This window comes from Sarcophilus harrisii, chromosome 1 (genome assembly GCF_902635505.1).
Source record: "Sarcophilus harrisii chromosome 1, mSarHar1.11, whole genome shotgun sequence".
Taxonomy (NCBI): Eukaryota; Metazoa; Chordata; class Mammalia; order Dasyuromorphia; family Dasyuridae; genus Sarcophilus; species Sarcophilus harrisii.
The window spans coordinates 499,126,577-499,133,451 of NC_045426.1; the positions used below are offsets into that span (position 1 = coordinate 499,126,577).

Here is a 6,875-nt window from a genome sequence, read left to right on the forward strand (position 1 = left end):
GAGAAAGTGCAAGGCCACAAAAAGACTTAACAGTTTCATTAGTGGATTTACATCTGTGAATTAAAATAAGTTTCTCAGAATTGACCTACCCATTTTGAGGATCTCTCTATCTCTCCAGAGCTATCACAAAGGATAACAAATATTAAAGGCAAAGACTGAGGTGAAAAATTATACATGTTCGTAATTACAAATAATGCCCCGTTCCAGAGCCTTGTATTGATATCCCAGTAATTCTGGCAATTACATGAATGGAACTAATCATTGTAGAACAATCTATGCTACTAAGTATCCTAAAGAATAGCCATTAAACTCATGACCTGAGCATTACTGATACAAGCTAGACTATCATTACGGACACAGTTACTTATATAATAGGTTGATTATCTTATATATAAAGCCCGGATAAGATTTCATATAATAGTCAAATGTAATTTTATCTTGGCTTTATATATAAGATAATCAACCTCTTTAAAAAAAAAATTGAAAACAAAAAAACTTTTGCCTCTAAGTTGTTTTGTAAAGTAAAAGGCCTAAAAAGCAGGTGAACTTGGCTTTTTTTTCTGGTGTCAGCATAGTTTGATGAATCATAGTGAAGAGCTGTTTGCAAAGTCTAAGAGTCTAAAATATCCCTTTGCCTGAAACTAACAGCGTCTGCTTTTAAAAACAAATTTAATACTTAAAAGGAAATATTTAGAACAGCAACACATTTCACAATAGGAAAGAATCTCCATTGAAGTTGAAATGAAAAAGAGTATTCTGATGAGGTTATACCCAGTATTAATATCTGTTCTTCTATTATGTGCCTATAAATGATGTCTGGTTGCTGTATTAAAAAGGAAGTTACTCCAGCAGATGTTTTCAGATTAGCCAAAATCATGTCACTGAGTAAGGCAGTAGAGTTGGAAAAATGCCCAGAGAGACCTTCCCACAAGAAGCCTTAGGGAACTATTTAAATATTCTCTTAAACTTCCTTGTGCAGGGACTTGGCTTCTTAGGCCAGAGAGATAAACAACTCATAACACAGCGTCTCCTTTTTCGGTTTCTTATCCAAAACTTCAACAAGACCTCTACTCACTTCAGTAGCACCAGAACTTGGCAAAGATTGATATCAGTCTAATCCCCTTCATGCAAAAGCCAGTTATTTGTTATTGTTTTTACACAGGTAGAAGGTAGAACATAACAGCAAAATATCAAAAGTAAACAAATCAAGTCAACAAACATGTATTAAGTGCCCATTATTATGCTCTTGGCCTTTTGCTAAGCACTAGATTGAAAGGAGAGAGGAGGGAGAGAGGGAGGAAAAGAAAGAAGGAGAGAGGAAAAGAGAGGAGGGAGAAAGGGAAGGATGAAGAGAGGGAGGAAGGGAGGGAGGGGGAGAGACAGAGACAGAGAGTATATATACGTGAGGGAAATAGTATTTTGAATATTTTATACACTATTTGGATGCTTCATAGAAAGTAATTAAGTAGGTATTAAAGATGGGCCCTCAGCGCTATATTTTTCAAGTAAAAATCTCTTTGAGACTTAGATTCCTAAGAAATAAAACAAAGGGAAAATCCAAGACTTCTAAGGTCCCTTGGAGCTGTAGTCTATGATTCTAAGAAGAAAAAGAAAGGAAGACCCCAGTAAAATGAATGATATGCTCCTTTTGCGTACATAATTAAATGCAAGTTAAATAAGAGATACGTGGTTTCAGAAGAGTAACTTGAATTCTCTATGATGTAATTAGCAGCTTCTATGTAATGTCGGAACTTTCCAGAAGCCACCATGATCTTTGGTATCTTCAGATTAGGCATTCAGCCACAAAAAAAGTAATCCTCAGTGAGTAACCTCAGGGATTAGGTCTAAGTAAAAGGGGACAGGTTCCCAAAGTCTATCAGGTGATAAAAGGAAGAATATCTTGCTAGTTTTTTCTGCCTGCCAATATGGAACTTGCCGTGGTTAGCACTTAGGGACATGACAAAGGCACTATGAAAAGCATTCAAGGACACAGAACATCAGTGAGTGCATCAGCACAGAGAAATCATACACTATTCAATCAGATTTTGAAAGCATGAAGTTCCTCTAGAACTTCAGTAAAAAAAAAAAAAAAATTCTTCTAAGATGGATAATTAAAACTACCAAAACCAAAATGAAAAAAAAAAAGGGTAGAACACAAGTGGACATAAACTTTTGAATATTGCAAAAGAGTCCTTTTATAATAACCATGCTATCATATTAAAGAAAGAGAGTGTTCATTAATGATGTTCACCAATACAATAAATAAAGAAGGGCAGGAAAAGGCAAAGGAAGGCATCTGGAGCAATGTTCTGCTTTCTACTTAAGGTGAGAGAAGTAAAGCCAGTGTGGTTTCTATAGAGATATATTTTCACTTATCTTCCAGCTGGATGCCTTTCTCAGAAAGGATGTTCCCTTCCTTACTGAAGAAAGACGTTCTTCTGATGAAGTATGAAAAATTTGCTAAGTTAGGTGGTGCAGTAGATAGTGTATTGAGTTTGAGGAAGGAAGGCTTGAATTCAAATTTGATCTCAGACACTTAACTAGATATGTGATCTTTCAACTTCAGTTTCCTATACTGTAGAATGGGAATAATAACAGCATTTACCTTTCAGAGAACATCAAAAAAGATAGTGCTTGTAAAATGCTACATATACTATACCTGGCAAATAATAGGTGCTATGCAGTAGTTAGCTTATTATTATTGTTATTATTATTTTTACTTTAATAAGAACCCAACATAATCCTGAATGTCATTAATATCATAGAAAGTATAAAGCAATATTATATGGCATGTAAATATTAAAAGTTATATCATTTGTAGCTTCAAATCTTTCTTAGGATAGCATCTCAATTTCAATGGCATTATGCCTATCAATCAAAACTAAAAGAAAAACACCTAATGTAAGTTTTCCAATAGAGTTGCTATCCAGAAAATATAGTGCTGAATTACATTTTGAAGCACTGACACACTTAACATCTTAGACCTTTAGTGATCTGTGTTTTCTGTCATATACAATCCAGAAAAAAAGAAAAGTATGAATAACACAACAAAACATTTCTGATATGCCAAAATAGATAATAGTGAAAACAAAATTCATACACCTTTCTGTTTAAAGCTGATTCAGCACTATTCTTCTATGCTGAATGAGATGGAAAGTAATACAGATGTTGATATAGTGATGTTTCTGAAATATTTCTGGGGGGAGGTGAGAATCTAATGTGTTTCTATTTGCTTTCAATAGCTATTGGTAATATTCCTCCCAATTTTTGGAACCTGTTGTCAAATATTTGTGTGGAAGGGGGGAAAGACAAAATGAGAAAATATGGAACAACTTATGTGCTTATGCATAGAAAGACATTTTGAGAGCTTTGTCAGGATACTAACTTTAAACATTACTATGTAAGTAATTTATCAACCCAACTATATTTTCTTTATCAGTTTTATACTAAAGACATATATTCTTGGAATAACTAGTAAATTTAAAATTTAAGTTTAAAACACAATGTCAGAACTACCCTTAAATAATGGAAATTAAAAATTAAATCACTCAAATACCTTCTGGGAAAAAAAGTTGATCTCTATTTTATTCTAAATCAATGACTCCATTAATCTTTTTTTTTTTAAACTAAATATAGTTCAAAGTAATATTTTCATTAAATGTATCCTTAGCTAAATTACCAAAATTTATTTGGTAAAGAGATTATGACAACAGATTTCTGTCTTATTTGGGGGCAGCTACATCCTAAATTAGTTTTTCTAACCTAAATTATATTTTTTAAATTGAATTTGCTTCTGTAATAAACATTTTCAAGATCTGTTTATGTGAATTTTGTTAAAAAAATGCCCTGAGACAAATCAATGAGAATATATATATATATATATATATATATATATATATATATATGTACACACACATATATTGTTTTATGTATAAATATTGGAAATATTTATATTTCCATTTCTTTGTCTTCATGCCATTGCTATTTAATAACACTGATTAAGTTTGGCAGCAAATTCTTGCAAACCTGCAAAGCTGCATAAAAGTATTGATTATAGCACATGAGAATTTAAAGTTCCTTCCTAAAATGGAAGCGCTGCTGTAAATGATATCCCCAATAAATAAACCAAATAGGCTAACACAGTAAAATGACCTTTCAAGATGTCATAATCATTTCAATTCAACAAATATTTGAGCACTTCTAACCCCTATCCAATTTGTCTAAGATTGTAACTTAAAATTTCCTTTTGGGTAGGCAGTCCTATAACAACTAAGAAAAATCCAATAAGAACAAAAGATCTAAAGATCTGCATTTCAATTGGTTCATTTTTATCTTATATCTTTCACTGTTCTTCATGGCAGAAGTTAACCTTTGTTGCCCGTTATGGGTGTGTGCGGGGGGTGGGGGGGTAATCGGGGGCGGGGGGATAAGATTGAGATGTGAGTATGCACATCTTTCAACAACATCCAGACATCTTTTACTCACTTTGAAAAAAAAGTGGTGAGGGAATCTCCCTCAGTTATCCTCCCGCCTCCCCCCTCCCCTTAAGGCAACATTATCAGCTTCCCATTCCCAAGATTGAGGCCCCCGCCCCCAATAGCGAAATCCCACTAACCTACAATACAAGCGCCAGGAGGGCTATGGAGGCGGGTTTGTGCTCTACGTTCTGCTCTATGACTAGCCAGGAAATAGATGAACAGAGCTCCTCCTGAGCAGAACCTCTTCAGCATCTAAACAAATGAAATAGCAGGTACTGGAGTCTGCTCATCGTTCCCAGGGCTTCCTTTCCATTACCCTTACTTAATGAAGCACAGAGATTTCTACTTCCAGGAAGAATATAAATGTAGCAGCGCAGGGTGCTGAATACAGGGTCTTCATCTCGTTCCCATTCCCCCTGAAAAAAGGTCTCTCCAGCAGCTGCAGCCGCCACTCAATGAAAGTGCAATTTGTTACATCCCAGAGCCCCGATGAGAGGTCACTGTTTGATTCCAGTTCCAGCCCCGCTTATTCATTTTGCTCGCCTGACTTCCTGAATACAGGGTCTGATCTTGGGTCCACACGATTCAGCCAGATCAGGGCTTTAGCAGAAGATGACTCTATAGCCCTCTCTTCCACCACCACCCCTTGCCCCCTCCTCCCGCCCCAAACCGGGGACTTCTTTCTCCACTAGAATAGCCAAAATGCCACCCGAAAAAGCATGTGAAACAACTTCTTGCTAATAGACTCGGGAGTCTGCCAGGAAATGTCACCAGTTCATTTCTCTCGCTCCTTCCCCTGCAAGGTGCATTGCCGAGTAGGTGCGTGGGTAGGTGGGTGGGTGTGTGAATTTGGTTTGGATGTATAGAAAGAGGGTAGATGCTTTTTTCCCCTTCCCCTTCCCCTCCCCCAAGATTACTACATTCCTGACATGGTCAAGTCAAGTAGCTCTCTGCCCAGAGCTGAGGATAGTCTTGGGGAAGTAGGCTGGCACCTCATTGCCAGAGAAAGGGACCCGGTGCCTTCTCTCCTTGGAGGGGTAGGGGGACGCACTGAGGGTGAGGAAAGGTGAAGGGAAACGACGGAGCGGGCGCTGGTGGCTGAAGAAAGGGAACTCCCTTCCCGCAGCCGCTCGGAAAGAAGAGGAAAGGGAGCCAATCTGGTGGAGTGGAGGGAAAGAAGCCTCAGCGCGTGGCGGGGGCAGCGGCCACGGCCACGGTAGCGGTAGCGGCTCCAGCTCCGTGGCTGCCGGCGCCAGCCCAGGCTTCCCAGCGGCGCAAACAGCTCAGAGGCTCAACCCCACTGTTACCTTTCAGCAGCCCGCAGTCCGCGAGTCCGTGCGTTCTCCTGCCGAGCCCTTCAGGGAGGACGAGAGGAAGGTGCCTGCGAAGCCGGGACAGGTACAGAGGGAACCCGCTGGAGAGACCCAGAAGAAAAGCGGAGTAGGAGGTGCCGGAGGCGGCGGCTGCAGCTGCTGCCGGAACCTCTAATCCTCTCGGGGGTGAAGGTCTCCCAGAAGCGATGTCTGGCCGGGTGAGGCGCGCTATGCTGGGTCCAACGTTGCGCTCGCCTCTGGCTGCGAAGCTGAGCGCCGGGAAGAGGCGAGCTAAAGCAGAGAGGCTGAGAGCTGGTCACCCGCCCCTGGGTGCATGTTAATACGGTGGGGAGGAGGAGTCCCGCGCTTCCTCCGCCCAACTACCGGAGCGGGAGGCGGCAGCCAGCCAAGCAGCCCCCACCCTGCGCTACTATGACTGTGACCACTAGTACCTGGCCCTGGCCCAGACACGCGCGCCACGGTGAGGGGGGTGGGAGGCTGGGGCAGGAAAAACCCGGCGTCTTCCCGAGAGCTTTCCTCTGTGTGTGTGTGTGGTCAGGGAATCCTTAGAGCTGGACTGGACCTTGAGAGGTCATTTCGTCTAGCCCCCTGCCTTCAAGTGGGATTGGATCCCTAACGGGATTAGGGCTGCCAAAAGCAGCTGGGATTTACCACCTGTCCCTGGAACCTGTTAGAGAATGCAAAACCTCTCCAAGAGGCAGTGTCCCTGGATGCTGCTTATTAGGACATTTCCCTTTACCCCAGTACATCCTCTTATATCATATCCCAGTTGTGGAAAGAGAATCGTTTTTGGAATCGGAGAATCTGGGTTTGAATCACAAGTATGTTATGTACTACCTGTATGACCTTGTACATGTCACTTTCTTGGTTGTCAATGTGTTCATATGTAAAATGAGAAGAGTGAACTACTAAGATACCTTCTGCTCTAGAGTCCACTGACTTCTTAACTTGATGCACTTAACTTTGTTTTGTTGTTGTTTGTTTTTTTATTTGAGGTGGGGGCATCAAAAAGGGAGGGAAATTCAAATTTGTTTTCTTCCACGCAATTTATCCTTGGAGATCG

The 6,875-nt window shown here is 40.4% G+C and overlaps 1 protein-coding gene across 4 annotated transcripts in view; it reads right to left on the bottom strand.

The window, feature by feature from the left end:
* The window catches only part of DLGAP1 (DLG associated protein 1), a 1,087,876-nt gene extending 1,081,604 nt beyond the window's left edge, over positions 1-6,272 (bottom strand). For 3 of the 4 annotated variants that reach the window (XM_031952966.1, XM_031953020.1, XM_031952903.1), the window contains exon 1: positions 5,786-6,271. The gene's annotated coding sequence lies outside the window, so the exon portion shown is untranslated. Of the gene's footprint in view, positions 1-5,785 lie in introns of all 4 variants that reach the window. The other variant, XM_031953084.1, reaches the window with a different exon arrangement.
* Between the last annotated feature and the right edge of the window lie 603 nt (positions 6,273-6,875).